We start from the raw sequence: 16,651 nt of genomic DNA, 5'->3' as shown, positions 1-16,651 counted from the left end.
CTACATAGTACCCCTTCAGGCATGGCCTCAGATGGTAGCATTTTATGTCAAAGTGACAACATGCCTTGTTTGGGGTGAATAAGAGTTGAAAAAAACAAACAAAAAAAAAAACATTATGACAGTGATGACGTGAAATTAAAATGATTTGCTAAAATAAAAAAAAAATTAAAAAAAAACATAAAAGTTGTTTTTTTCTCTCCAAAATAAATAACATTATTAAAAGTCACCATCCAACCATATTTGACTTTCACTCTTAAAGAGAGAAAGCAAAACCTGGGAGATGGACCTCCTAGAATTGCACATGACCAGCAACATGCCGCAATCGACAGAAAAAAAGCCATTTCAGAAATGGCATAGATTTTGTTGATGTGAGATTAAAATGATTTGCTAAAAAAATAAAAAAATAAATAAAAATAAAAATAAATTTTCTCCCTCCAAAATCAATAACATGAGAATGAATAAGCAGTTCATGTGTGAAGTTATTGTTGAACAAGTCTTCCTTCAAAAAGGACTGATTTAAAGTTCACAAGTTCTGTTAGAAATTAAATGGGTCACAAGAACATGAATTCGCTCTTCTTTTTCTCAGCTCTATCATGAAGACAAATGAAAAAAAAAAAAAATAAGCAAAACTTACAGACGATGTCTGCATTGGGTAACAAAAAAATCTGTTGTTTATAAGACTGTAACACGAGTAGGATTGTTAATTTGTTGCGTTAAACACTGATACTCAATAAAATTGTAGACGTTATAAGAGAACGGTTGGATGAGAAGGCCAATGGTAAATGAGACACAAGGTGTCCGACCTTTAAAATAAAAAACAATAAGAGAAAAGAAATCGAAACAGGGACAGAGGGAGAAACGTACACAGAGGCATACAACATTGGATATTTTACCACCTATGCAGGAAATTAAACAACGTTAAGAGAAATTTTGAAAATCCGGTGTTTCAGATATCAATATCTCTATCATATATCACAATTTAAGTATGGCAAGAGTAAAAGAATTGTCAGAGTCACACAAGAGTAATAGTATGGGTCACTCTCAAGGAGGACTTAATCGTTAAATAACTACAAACCTCAAGATTTCACGTTTTACCGTTACTCGAGTGATTATTCAATTCATCAGCAAGGGAAAATAATCATTATCTCGCTTAGGTCGATCAGGACCCTCTGACAGCAGTTTTCATTTTTAATAATAACATGCATTAGCTTCTTTGATGACTTCATTTAGCTTAAATTTGCATTTTTGGGGGTTCTAAATTTTTTAGATAAGGATTAATAATTTATATTATTTGGATTATTCGGATTACTGTTCTCATCTTGAGTCTTATTTACACAACGTTTTGACCGATGTAACATCCGTATCTTGTCGAATTCAGGAATTTGCGTGGAATTTCGAATGGAGGCCTCTATTTAATCCATGGGAGCAGCATGCTCTTATTCGATCAGCCATTCACAATTTTATCATCCACACTGAGGATTGAACCTATCTCCAGAAGATTGTTACATATTGCTGAATTTTATCAAATACTTTATCCGTTATGCCACAGGTGCATCTGCAATTAGGACTTCTTCCCGGTCATGGCTGATGGAACAAGAGCATGTCACTTCCATTAAATAAAGGATTTTGTTCAAAATTCTTTGCGGATTTCCAGATTTGATAGAATAGATTCCAGAGTTCGATCAGATACATCTGAAGAAGGTCAAAGGTTATATCGACCAAACATTGTGAAAATAACACTCAAATTGAGAACAGTAGTCTAAAGAATCCAAATAATATGAATTAAGTTTTATTATTATTATTTTTTTTTTTTTTGTATTTTATAAAATCCAAATTCACATGTATAAATACTATAAACTGATCATATTCATTTTTCAATTAATATCAAACGTTAGAGATCAGTTTGGTAAATTTCTGGTGATTGGTAATATCGTATAACAGTAAAGTGATAAACTAAGTACATTTTATTATTATTGATATAGCTTTATCCAATAGGATATCGAGTCTAGTATTTTATCCAAAGATCCGTTGCCTTAATTTTGTTATTCTGATTCTGCGAGGTTATTTCTCTTATATACAGCGTATACAAGAATGTATACACCCTTTGACGTGGTTGTTTTGTTTTACGGCATATCAACCCTTTTTGAAATATTTAATGCCGAGTCCAATCATGTTGATAAAAGTTTTTATGCTTCAAATTCTTTATTCTTTTCAAATTTTTATTAATTTAATTAATAATAAATTAATTTAATAGTTTTGTTGTTTTGTTTGAATTATTTAATGCCGAATCCAGTAATTTGGGGGGAAAAAAATTTAAGCTTCAATTATTTTCAAATATTTATTCATGTTTGGTTTGATTGTTTTGTAAAAGAAAATTATTGTTTTTGTATTTGCCTTTGCAGAACATGATTGAGTTTTGGAAAGGAAAAAGAAAACAATAGCATCAATGTTTGTTGCATTTTTGTTCAGGAAGCCAGTATCTTCAGACAGCCTAATCTGGTAGCACCAGATGTCCTAACAGGTATTACCACTTCGAGCCAATATGGATCTGAGAGCAATGGTAACTAAGGAGCAACTTCATTCTCCACAGCGCCCAAATCGATGTCTTCTAAGGTCATACCCAGTGCCTCTAAAAGAATGCATTCGCTCTTTGAATTCTTATAATTCATATAATGAGTGGAAGAGTAAGAATATATATTTAAAAATACTGACAATAAAATTAACGAAAACAGAAAAATAATTTCTAGTAAAGGTAAAATCTACTTGGGATAATTTTAGAATGTTCGAGACAGGTTCAAAGCAGGAAACCTTAAACAAATGCTGAAAAGTGAGAGTAGCAATTGAAGAATATGTTCAAGTACCGAAGGAAATGTTATAGGATATTTGTTGGTCAATTTCTTCACAGTATAAAAAACGCATTGAAAAGAACGAATCGAGTTAAAATTGATTTGATTGGTGTTCATTTTATGGATATTCTGAATTTATCTAGAGTAGCCTTTACTTTTATATTAGAAGTTAATTTTCTAATATTTGTTTTAAATTTTACTATTACATATTATATTTAAAAATATGTATCCTGACTCAATTTTATTTTTTGAAATTCAAAACCAGTAAATTGAATGAGTTATAAAGATTCACATGGTATATGCGTTATTTTGGGATTCCCTGTAAATAATAATTGAATCAATTCGAACACTTTTGCACCACTTTTATGTCCTCTTACGAATATTAAACTGAAAATATAATTCTATTATACCTTATGTCTAAAATCCTTATTTCACTTGAAAAAAAAAAAAAAAGTGACTACCATTTGTTTAAAAAAAAATTATAACAAAAGTCTATATATCTATAAAAGTGAGGATGTGTGTGAGGACACTTCTCAACTTATATACTCAACGAATCTTTGATCTACAGACGTGAAATTCAGGGTATTCAAACATCTGGAAAACTTTAATCAATTTTCATCCGAAAAAAAAAAAAAAAAAAAAAGGACTGCTAAGGAGTCAAAATCAAAAAAAATTAATACGTGGGAGGCCACTGAATTTATCTTTTTTCAACTGTTTCACGACTGCACATGTGCAGATGTGAAATATGACAGCTTCCTTATGTTAAGTACGAGTTGATTTGAAAACACTCTTTGAAAGTCATGTTGAACGGGTGTAATGATTATTGTACTTGACTCTTTGTCTTGGGGTTATGGTTTCGGTCTCAACTCGAGTATTTTTTTACTTACAAGAAGCGAACTGGTTAGAAAAACAATACTCACACGTGTTTCAGTTTCTGCCGTCTTTTTTATTTTAATTTTTTTAAAAGAAATTTAATGTTACGTTTAAGACTTACAGTATTTCTGTTTATAATAAAAAATACTGCATTAATCAAAATAGAATATTTCTGCATATTTTACGACCGGGCAACGCTGGGTATATCTTCTACTACTGAGATAAAGTAAATGTCATACGTAAATTATATTTCAAAAAAGAAAAGTTGATGCATATAATCAGGCGTTTTATTTATATTTGTAACTTGATGCAAATGTTGTAATCAAAGTTTAAACTATTGCCTTTAATAAAGTTATCAAAACAAAACCCGACACCTCGTAATCGAAGCTTTATAAACAAAAAGTGATTAATGAACTAAAGATGTTTTAACGATCATATCAACCAAACAAAATTATGAACTGAAATACGTCATATAGTACATAGCTATCAATTAATGGAAGTTAAGGGCATACCAATGAAGCTAAATGTCAGGAGCTAATCGAGCTTTGATAGAATCAGCCTTACTAACAAGGTATCAGAACTGATATGCTGGATCTGACCCGACATTTCATATTCATTCTGATCATTTCTGTCATTATGCTTAGGACAGGCGAGTAATATAAAGTCCTAAAATACAATGCATCTCCATACAGTATCACACACCTGACACAGCTGCTATATACGCTCCATCTGGTAGAAATAGAGATAGCTTGTGATGTTTAATGAAAAAAAAAAGAATTGTTTATTCACCCCGAAGCACATTGCATTAAATGTTAGCATCCATTTATGTCCTCATTCCACTACAGACTGGAGGCCATTCTCTAAGGTTCAGCCATTGCCTTAGATATGTGCACATTCGTATCTGCCATCTTAAATGGATCTGATGACGTCATTCATATGAAGCAAGAATGCAGCCCCCCCCCCTCCAAAATGAATGTCTGGAAAGAGAAAAGTGTGAACAAACGAACGATTTTGGTGTAATTTTACCCCTAGGGTGTAACCAGAATTATCCAGGAAAATCCATTTTGGCAAACACCATGACTAATGTTTGTGCAAAATTAAAAAAAATTCAAGGCATGGTCTTTGAGAAAGTGCAAACGGAAGTGAATTACTAGGTCTAACCCCTCCTTTGTCAGGGTATCAATAATATGAACTCATTTTTAAAAACAAAAAATTATAGATTAGCATCTATAATTTTACGTGTTCCATAAGGATTTTTTTTTTTTTCCAAATGTGAAGAAATTTATCATTTTAATTGGAAAATATATATCAACATTCCAAAGCAAACTACTTATAACCTGTCGATAGAACAATTCAGCTTAACATTTCACTCTTTGGGTTGGTTTGGTTTTACGGCATATTAACAATTTTTTGGTTATTTAATGCCGGGTGCATTAATTTTGGAAATTATTTATATCTTCAGATATTTATTCATGGTGTTTGGTTTGGTTGTTTTGTTGTGTGGCATATCAACGCTTTTTTGGGTTATTTAATGCCGAATCCAATAAATATCTTAAATATTTATTCATTGGTTTGGTTGTTTTGTAGAGAAAACATTGTTTTTGACGTTGCAGAACATGACTGAGCTTTGTAAAGGAAAAAGAAAAAATAATAACATCAATGTTTGCTGCATTTTAGGTCAGAAATCCGGTGTCTTGAGACAGCCTGATTTAGTGATTTTACTCTTTAATAAATCTATTCAAAGTAACAACAGCAGCGGATGTTGTCATTACGTGTCAACTTTCAATTGTACAAAATCTCCAATAAGCTGTTTCTTTTAGCCAATCAAAATGCAAGAAATATTCAATCCCGAAAAGTTGTGCAACTATAAAATATAAGTATATACATACAAATATTAACGTTTCCCTATTTTTGTATTTATTTTCATTTTGTCCTTAAAACTAATAGCTGAGTAATCTTCTATTAACTACTTTTTTTTTACCTATTATCCATTGTTTCTCTTTATTTTCTTTCAGTTCTAAATTTGCAACACTCCTAGGCAGACGACTTATTTACGTGATTTATTAATAACTTGTCGACAGAACAACTATATCAGGTTATTTTCTTTTCAAACAAAATCCAATAAGATAATTTATCTTCAAAGAATAAAACTCTTGACCTAAATCTCACGTGATCATTTCATTTGTTCTTTTATTACATTTTATATCAAAACAATGCTTTTAACAATCGTTCTGCTGGAAAGAAAAGTCATATCTTCATAACTTTTTTTTAAAACTTTTATTCAACCCCAAACAAGCCATATTGCCACTTGGACGTAAGCGACTACTATTTGGGACCATGTCTACTAGACTATGTGAGATGAACGAATATCTGTTCACATTACATTTAAACTCATGTATGTTAGTATAGTCATGGAAGCAGGAAACAAGGAGGGGATACCAAAGCCTAGCAGTCCGAGGAAAGAAGCTACTAGAATAGTTTCCGGCACCTAGGGTCATCTACAGTAAAGGGGTTGCTACTGAACAGCTTTTTCGGGTGTATGTATGCCGAGGGGGTACAAGTGGAATGAGTTCGTCAGAGCATATTCCATTAAAGTATTTATTTAAAAAAAAAAAAACACAGAGATGCAACATTGCCGTGATGAGACAGGGGTTGCAGCTTGGTTGATAGTGGGACCTATTAAATTGAAGATTCTTTTTTGGAACCTGTCAAACAGTAAGAGAGTAGCAGTAGATGCAGCAACCCAGATGTTGCAACAATATTCCATGCATGGGCGAATACTAGCTTTAAGATAATTATTTCAGAACTTTTGATATAAGAACTTATGGATAAAGTAATGATCAGATCTAAATGACACTCTTTAATGCAGACGATCTTAATACAATTATGAATTAGTTAGGACTTTTATCCAGTCATGACAGATGGAATCATGACAGTCTGCTCCTATAGATTAAATAAAAGGTTTCATTTGAAATTTTCTACAGATTCCAGAGTTCAACAGAAAGATTTCAGATAGGTTTTGGAATTTTTATGATGAGAATTGATGATTTGAATTATTCAGATTACTGTTCTCATCTTGAAGGTTGTTCTTACAATGTAATATTTTTAGTGGGGGGGCGGTCGCTGCTTATTAAGGCCCAAAAGCCATTTGAAGATAAGGGTTAATAAGTGTTAGATAGACGATGAGACAACACCGTGATGATCAGTAATGAAACTTGGGTAGGGTTTAATTATTTAAGAGGGTGGTTCAACAGAAACTGGTTTACATTGACTTGAAATCGGCCATGTTGCAGTCAGCTGAGAAGCAGCCCCGTATTGTGTTCTACAGACGGGCACTTCTAAGAAAGAAACTTTGCTCATAGTAACTATAATCTTAATATAACTTACTGAAAAGTAAGTCATGTTTACAATTTTTGCCTTGGGGGGGGGGGGAGGGAAGAAGAAAATGGTAAAAACATTTGTAATAATAACAATAATAAAAAACTTAGTTTGATGGTGTTACTAAAGAACAGCTGTTTTTTATAGAGCAAAAATAGCTTTACCGAATCGAAACAATTATTTTAAATCTTAAAATTACCAATAAAAATAATTATGCAAAAATCAGAGTTTCATTATGATGACTTTTCTCTAACAGTAAATTTTGAAGATAACATTAAAAGAACAAGAAAAGAAAGACAAAGTTGATTGAAGATTGTGAAGACAACGGATGCGAGGTGGAATATTACTATATTGAAATAGGAATTAGAGGTTATATTGGAAAAAGTTTTCTGTACATAATCAAAAATGGATTTGGATTTACAGAAAAAGAAGCAAAGAGGATGATAATAGAAACGCAGACAGCAGTGGAAAAGACCTCACTTTCATTGTGACTGAAAAGGATGGTCCTAGTTGGAATGAAAGAAATTTGATGCCCATTATACAAACCATGAAAATGTAAACATAAGATCACACAGAAAAAAAAAATACATGCAATAAAAGAGCAATAGTCAGCACAAGATCAAACATTGACAACTCCAGCATGAAGGGGGACCACTGTGCCAGTGTTATCAGTCGAGGAAAAGGTGTCGCAACTGGCTGGTATGGTATCTTTTTCATGGTGACATTGGCCTAGATCTAACAGTTAGTTCTAATGACATCAGAGGGAGTTTAAAATGAAATCCGAACAGTAACTTTGGTTTGGCCATATTGAAAGACTGCGAGAGTTCTTGGATTAATAGATACAGATCAGTGAAGGTAGCAGGTCCAGTTCATTGGTGAAAACTACAGAAAACATTGAAGGAAGTGATGAAAAAATTACTTGAAAGGAAAACCTGCGAAGAACTAAGTTTGAAAATAAATTTCTTATAGCCATCCAACATATGTAAAGCAGACGTTAAACCGAAAATAATATGGTTTAAACCTTTTTTTTATACATGCTTTCTTCACTGAAATAGTCTTTGTTTAATTTTAATTTGGTTTTATGAAATGAAGGAAAATCTATTGGAAAAAAAATAATTTTGTTTTATTTTATATATATATATATATATATATATATATTTTTTTTATATATATATTTTAGTTATTTCACAAACTTAACAGATAATTGCCCTGAATGGCATCAAATGAAGAAAAATTTAAATGGTGACTTTCGATTCTGTAAAAAATGTGAACCTTTATTCAAACATATTTGAATGCTCTGCTAACATCGATTTTGAAATGTGTTTTTCACACCAAGTTGAGGACATGTTCTTGAAAATCAGTTTGACAAAGTCTGGGTTTTATAGCTAAGGAGCCTTTTCTTTTCAGGTTGTGGTATGTTTATGTGCAGTTCTAGGAGGTTCAGCTTCCTGGACTTTATCTTTTCCCTGTGAGACGGGATTGGGTTATAGCTAAACAGAGCTGCTCAGGAGATTTTTTGTAGGCCAGAGTGCTCTACTTTTTAGATGTTGGCTTTCCAATTCCCACCTTCTGACCTTGTGTCACATCTTCCCACAGTGAAAGGAAGGTAAATACTAGATGGGCAAATCCATTTTCTAGGTTCTGATTGGTTGCTTGTCCAGTTGGAGTCTTTATGCTGGCAAGCGTCATTTCTATTCTATGCTAGCTTTCTAATGTTATCTTGCTTTCTATTTTTTTTTTTTTTTTTTTTTTACTTAAGAGTCACTACTTATCAAAGTCTGAAGGCCACTCGAGGATAAGAGTTAATGAATGTAAGATGATAATGTAGTAATTTTTAATGGTGTAAATTGGATAGAATTTGATTATTTATAGCGACAGCTCAACAAGAACTTGTTTACATTGGATTTGAAGGCTACCATGTTGTATTCAACTGGGAAGCTGAACAGCGGAACAGTGTTTCACAGGCAGGCAGTTCTGGAAAAAAGAAGCTTTATGCATAAAATCTGCGTTTAAATTTAGGCACCTATAGAGAATGGAGGAAATCGTTTATAGTAGTTGTAGCTAGTCGAGTATTTTTTTGTGAAAGTTTAGAAAGGGGGAACCATAGATTAGTGTTCAGTCGAGCACTAATGTAATTGACCATGCAAAAAGAAATAAAATACAAACATCTAAGCAAGTAAGTAACATTTTGAGAGTTTTAGTAGTATACTACAACTTAGTAATAATTGCTCACTTCCAGGTAACACTGGGTCCTCCTGCACAATGAACAATATTAACCTTTAAAAATTAAATGTCTATGTACTTGCCTTCACACGAGGGAAGAGTTAGATACAATGTTGATTTCTTATGTAAGGAAAATTCAACTCCAAAAATGGGGGCACTCTACATTGGGATAAAAATATAAATTCTGGAAGGATTTCTCCTTCACTGACCGAGGACAGAATAAATGCAGTGTAATATCAGAATGGATACTACACTTTGCTCCTAGCCTAAATGCCAAAGATCACTGTGTTTTATTTCTTCCTTTCCAAGAGGTTAGACATAAGGCCAGGTGAGATTTTGTACTCTAGTCAGAAAAAAAGTGTTTGAGCAACTCCCTGGGTATTTCCCTGTATGGGGCACCTCAGGCAATTAGCAATGAATTCAACCTTTCTTAACAAAAAAGGTAAAATCTTAACAAAACTAAACCACAGCCCAACAGCAACAAAACTACAGTCGAACCAATTATGAAGGACATATCACCGATAGCTATTTATGATAGCTTCTTTGGAATAAAGACAGGGAGAAGTAAATTTTTTCATCGTTTATTAATTATCCCTACAGATGATGCAAACAAGCTTCCTAATGAATACAATTAGGACACATTACTTATTTGTTTATACATACACATGCATGGACATATTACAACACATTACAATGGTTGTCCCTAACATACCTCAAATGATATATTACAACACATTACAATGGTTGTCCCTAACATACATCAATAGGTATATTGATTTTTACTGGACTAATATGAACAACAACACCTATTCAAGCTGTGCACTACTATGTGTTATTCAGAAATCCCCCAGCGATGTAGTTTAACTGTTATAGATGAGGTAAGCTGAAAAGTTTTTAAATATAAACTCTAGTGTTGGACAGCATTAGGTAGGGAGGAGATATACATTTTATAAATGTTATGTCATTTAGCAACAAAGGAAGTAAGTTTCCCTTTTCTTTACAATTCGCAGACAAAATAAAATGAAGGCAGTCTCATCGTCTGGACGTATTTGTTTAATTATATAGCGATGATAGTCTGACAAGTCACCTGTTCCACTATTTTGTGGCAAATGACAAAAATACGAAAAAAAAAAAAAAAAAAAATGAAATAAAAGCATAAGATTTTTCTTGCATATCTTTTTATACCATTAATTTTAAAATGTAATTATCCACTGACACGTGTTTCGTCGTAGACGACTCATCAGAGTGGCTGTATCAAGCGAGACTCGAAATCGGGACCCAACGGTAATGAGCCTAAACCCTTACCCCTAGACCATCTCGCCGACTGTCTGGATATATCGCGATTTACTTAGATGTTGTTTTGTTTTGGTTTTAGTAATATGTTTTGAATGAATTCAATTATTTACGAAAGTGCATTTTTACCTAAATGCAAGTTGGGAATAATTTTCCCTTTTAACCAATTTGGTACCCCCACATGGGGAGCGGTATATATATATTATTTTTAAAATGTAATTTTAGTCTCCCATTATTTTTAAAATGTAATTATCCACTGACACGTGTTTCGTCGTTTTATATCATTAAAATATTTATATATATTTTCCCAAAATCTCTGGTCTTGATGAATGGGAGACTAAAACTTGCTGCTATGGTTTACAAATAATCTGAAATAACAGCAAGGGGAGACTTAATTCCAAATATTTCTCATATGCTATATCTCCTCTTTTGGAAATAGGATACGATTATAAATATATTTAGTATCAAATAATCCTTATACACTGTAAAATTTACTTTATCTATGAAAACTAAAGAGGGGAAATATAACATACGAGAAATATTTGAAATCAAATCTCCCCTTGCTGTTATTGCAGATTTGAAACCATAGCAGAAAATTTTAGTCTCCCATTCATCAAGGTTTTGGAGAAATATCAGATATTTTGTAATTTATATGCAAGACTAGGAAAACAAATAACTATGATTGAAACATTTTATGGCTGTAAAAAAAAGTGCCAAAAGTAGGCTCTGGATGATGGACGATCCTCTTAAAGTGCGACCTTAAGGGCAAATGTCACATAGCTCACTACACAGTCCAGATCATTAGCTTTCCAACGATGCTTCATTTGCTAAATTCTGATCAATAGTCGTTGAGATTTGGAGCTTATACCACCTTTTTTGGCAATTTTATATCTATGGACCGATGTGTAGAACTGCCGGCTATCAACAGGATGGTAGTAGGCTCAATCCCCAGCTAGAAAAAGGTTCTATATATATATATATATATATATATATATATATGGTTTTCACAATAAGAACGTTTTTATTACAGCACAGTAACATAAGTGCATAAGTACAAAAAAAAGAAAAGAAAAAAGAAAGCCTCGCAATTTTTCCAGAGCAAAATACAATTCTCTTATGAAGAAAAAACTTTTACCTACTCTTCCCAATAGTACAATAATTTACAACAATCTAAATAAACTGGAAATTCTAGCAATGCAAAATACATCACAAACCATAAAACAAAATGTTTTGTTGTTGTTGTTGTTGTTGTTGATTTTTTTAATGATAGTACGGTTAACAGCGTCTCCAACCTTGGAGATCTAGGAAAATATTTTCGTTTAGATGATCGCCCATACTTTTGGGATATAAACAAATATTTAAATCACAAATCTAATGCGGGAATATATGTGGTCTCATGCAATGATTGTAATCAGATATACGTTGGCGAAACTCTGTGAAAACTGAAGAAAACCTTGGTGAACATAAAACAGATATAAAAAAAAATTCTCTAAATGCAATATTCTCTCAAAAATGACATGATCATTCTTTTAAATTTAAACAGGCTAGACTCATTAAATTAATTTGAAATAAATTTTGCCAAAGACTTTGAATAAGCACTCATGAGGTCTAACACAATTAAAAATTGTAACGATTTCTATAATTTATCTTCTTTAATCAACATATGATAATATTACTCAAACAGAACTTAAATTTAGATACAGGTGAGATATTTTAAACTAGATTCTCAACCAAAACTGCGCATAACATCAAAGAAAATAAACATTCATCCATTTCATAAATACATCACATATTTGGAATTTTAACATGTTTTATTGGCAATAGGAACAAAAATATTTTCACTTCATAAATACCACATATTTTCAAATATTGATTCAATGTTTTTCTTTTTTTTCAAATCAGTCATCTTTATATAGTCTTGAAATAAGGATGGAACGTTGACTATTTAAACAATTTCAGATTTTTCATATAATGTCTATACAATGAAAAAGGTAAAGCCAAAAGTATATATATATATATATATATATATATTCATTAACGTTTCGTCCTTATTTCAAAATTTTATCAGGATAATTGTTCAAAGAAATGTCATGCAAGTACGATATTTGCAAATATTTGGTGGGTTTGTAATGTGAAAAGCATTTAAAAAATTTTTATGAAAATGGTTAACATTTTTTGTTCTGTTTTTGAACGAAGCATAACCATTAAAATTCAAAAGGTGTGATCCGTTTATGAAATGGAATGAATCTTATTTTATTTATTTATTATATTATCGATGTTATGCACACAGTTTTGTTGAGTATGTTACATAAAATACCTAGTCTGGATTTAAATTCAAGTTCTGTTTGACTAATATAAGTTTACTGATTAAAGTAAATAAATTGTAGAAACCGTTACCTTCTTTAATTGTGGTAGAGTTTATAATAAGTGCTGATCCAAGAAAACTTTGCAAAGATTCATTTAAAATTTATTTGTATTTGTTGGCTATTATATATATTAGTTTAATATGCTGCACTCTACCGAATTGCCTCATCAATAAGACAGGCTTATGCAACCACACATATGCAGTATATCAAATACAATGTGTGATTTACATTGAGTTCTACATTGGTAGCACAGTTAGGTAACTGCATATACACATAAAAGAACACATGACAACAAATAAATCTTCATTCTAAAAATATTCATCAGACAGTCACAATCTCACTAAAGTCATACAAATAAAAATACTACCCACTGAAAGAACACATGGAAAAATTGAATGTCAATTGATTAAATAAAACAATTATATAATCATGAGTAATTGAAAATAGTTCTTTTGTGGTTTCTGTCTTCATAGACAGTAAAAAAGCTCAATTAAGATTTAAAAAGAAAAATAGGAATCTATTTTAATGTAAAAAGAGGAGTCGGAGTGGTGGTGCTATTTTTTTGACAAATGTAATGTTTTTATAACAAATTAATTTTAAAAAGTATATTTTTAATTATAAGAAAAACTGTTAGTCATTGCGTTGTAATGACTATTTTTTAAAAAGAAATTATTCCAAGGCAATCTAAGTTATTAGTGCATGTAAACGTATGCAGGTATAAACTAACTGAAATTATTCAAATTTCAAAATCATTTCGGATGTTAAATATTTCATTAAATCGCTTTAATTAATACTAGCATGGATACCTAATGTTGCTCAGGTCGACATGAAGTTCGGTTTGGACACACCTGCTATATAAAGAATATTGAGAAGTTCTTCATTATTATATGTCAATTCCATCATTATCCCCACAACAATTTCAAAAACCAAAGAACAGATAAAAACACGACAATGTAATCGCTCCTCCCCGGCAAAAAAAAGTATGTGACAACCTCCCCACCAAATATTTTGGCATAAGGGATATGAAGAGAAGCTATTCTCCGGATATTGATCAGTTTTTGTTGCCTGTACGCGGGGGGGGGGATACTCCTCCCCCACCAAAAAAAAAAAAATGAATGAAAACAACTTTTCTTTCAATCAAAATAGCAGGGAGCGCTCCTGCAACCAAAAAAGAAACAAAAATGAGCCGCTGCAGCTGGGCTCGAACATGAACCGCGATGGAAGGAAAGAAGGCAAAAGTTACGGGCAAACGCATTTGTCCACACAGCTGCTAGTGCTTATGACGTTGCAAAATAAGCTTTTTAAACATAGTTTTAGTAAATTGCTCTTTCAGATAGTACCAGTTTCGACCCAGTCGGATGCGGCTAACAAAAGTTTTTAGCAGACATAAAAACATACAAACACAAAAAAGACTTTCCTTTATATAATAGACTAGCATGGGTACCCAGCATTGCCCGGGTGAACATAAAGTCTGGTTTGGACACAACTGCTATACTAAGGATACTGAGCACTTTCGTTGATATCCCCACAAAAATTTCAAAAATAAAAGAACAGAATCACCCCAAAAAAAAAAAAAAAAAAAAAAAAAAAAGTATGTAACAACCTAAGGGATATGAAAAAAAGCTATTCTCAGGATAATGAACACTTTTGGTTACCCATGTGCTGGAATCTCCCCCTAAACAAAAAAAATAAAAATAAAAATAAGTAAATAAAAATAAGTAAATAAAAATAAATGAATCAAAACAACTTTTCTTTTAATCAAAATAGCAGTGAGTGCCTGTGCGATTGAAAAAAAAACAAAAAAACAAAACAATAAATAATGAGCCATGGCAGCTGGGTTCAAACCAGAAACGTGAAAGAGGAAAAGGGAAAAGTTACTCGCAAACGCGTTTACTGTTATGGCTACGACTGCTTAGGATGTCATGATGTTGCAAAATAAGGATTTTAAACATAGCTTTAGTGAATTACGCATGCGTGACTTGCGAAAAACGGACATAAAAACTGACCCTCCTCCCCAAAAATTGTCCAGTTAACCACCATAGAATTGATCTTTTCTCCTAATTTTCACATATTATGCATCCGAGAGATTGTTATTTCAGATGGTACTGGTTTTGACTTGGTTGAATGTGGCTGACGAAAGTTATTAACAGACACACACACAAAGATGGTCTCCTTTATATAATTGACTAGCAGGGGTACCTGGTGTGTTTGGAGTCATAAATTTATATAGAAGTGAAATTATGTGTAATATATTCATATTAAAATTTCTATCTTTCCCTCTCTTTCAAGTTGTATCTTTATATTTCTCTTTTATTTTCCTTTTTTAATGTCTATATCCATAAACCTTTTAGTATCTTCTGCTTAACTCATTCCTCTCTAGTTTTACTGTGCTGAAAAAATGTTAATCTGATACTGGAGGTACCTTTTTCAAATGTAATAATTCTCATATTTATTGCTTCTGGGCAACTCCAAATGCTTCATATACTCTCCCTCTTAAAAACATATTTATTATAAAGTAATTAATAAGGCTTCGGAAATTGTTTTTTGATAACAAAACAGACACTACCTCTCCCACTGGCGCTTAAGATTTGATCAATTAACGTAATTTTGGGAATATGACCAATAAGCATAAAAAATTATTTGATACTTGTACATGAATTTTAGAATATGACAAGTAAGGATAAACAGTTTTAGGGAAGATTTTCTTTGTTTTTTTATATGGGTACAATACTGTACAAGTATCTTATATCTCAGATAAGATATTGTACAAGCCCCTTATTTTAATTGAAAAATGAAACTAATCAATGATTTTACACAATTTTCTTTTGTACTAACTTTTTCCTCCATCACGGATAAGAGTTTGTTTTTCCACTGAAGGAGCACCTTATTTCTTAAACAAATGTCATACTACTTAAATATCTATGTGATTTTTGGTTTTAATGATTTTTATGTATGTCACAGGTAGGAATTTCTTTTCATATGGGTACTATACTGTACAAGTACTTTATTTCTTGGGAAGAATAAGTACAAGTACCTCATTTCTAATTTTAAAACGAAACTACTCTGTAGTTTATCCAAAATTATACATAAACATATTGTTTTATTATAAATTGTTTGTGTTTATATGGGTACTATACTGTAGAAGCACCTTATTTAAAAATCATACTACTCAACAAATATTTTAAAGTGTAGTTAAGTGATTAGGCACACTTGCTTAACTATAGACTAATCAAGAAATTGGATTGAGTAAGGAATACTTCATTTTAACAAAATAACTAAACAAAAATGGAGTAATGCATGGGAGGAAATTACTTGGCTTTTGGACTACCTGGGCAGCTTCCTGAGCCAGTTTGGGGATGTGGAACAGGTAGACCCTGTAACATCTCGTAATGGAATCCACATGGCTGACCAAGGAGGGTTTGCAGGCAATTCCAGTAGTGCTGGTGCACAATGAACGGAACATGATGGTGGTCGTGGAAAACAGCCGTCCACACTGCTGGTTTTGCCAGAAGCAGGAACTGCCCCCAAAAATTAGCCGTCAGCTTGCTAGCGACTAAAGCTGTCTTGCCACAAGCTACTAAAGCTGCACCAAAGTCGACATCCATACAAACCCTGTCAACGACCAAACCCTAAGAGGAGGGATGGAATACAGTGGTGGGCAGAAAGTGGAAA

The 16,651-nt window shown here is 32.2% G+C and overlaps 1 protein-coding gene across 2 annotated transcripts in view; it reads right to left on the bottom strand.

The window, feature by feature from the left end:
• Positions 1-16,651, bottom strand: part of LOC145265462 (uncharacterized) — a 407,543-nt gene that overhangs the window by 362,838 nt on the left and 28,054 nt on the right. The window lies entirely within an intron of this gene.

Source organism: Euprymna scolopes, chromosome 40 (genome assembly GCF_053919585.1).
Source record: "Euprymna scolopes isolate OS-2025 chromosome 40, ASM5391958v1, whole genome shotgun sequence".
NCBI classification, from domain to species: domain Eukaryota; kingdom Metazoa; phylum Mollusca; class Cephalopoda; order Sepiida; family Sepiolidae; genus Euprymna; species Euprymna scolopes.
Note: the sequence above shows the minus strand (reverse complement) of the source record. Positions and strands in the feature narration are given on the sequence as shown.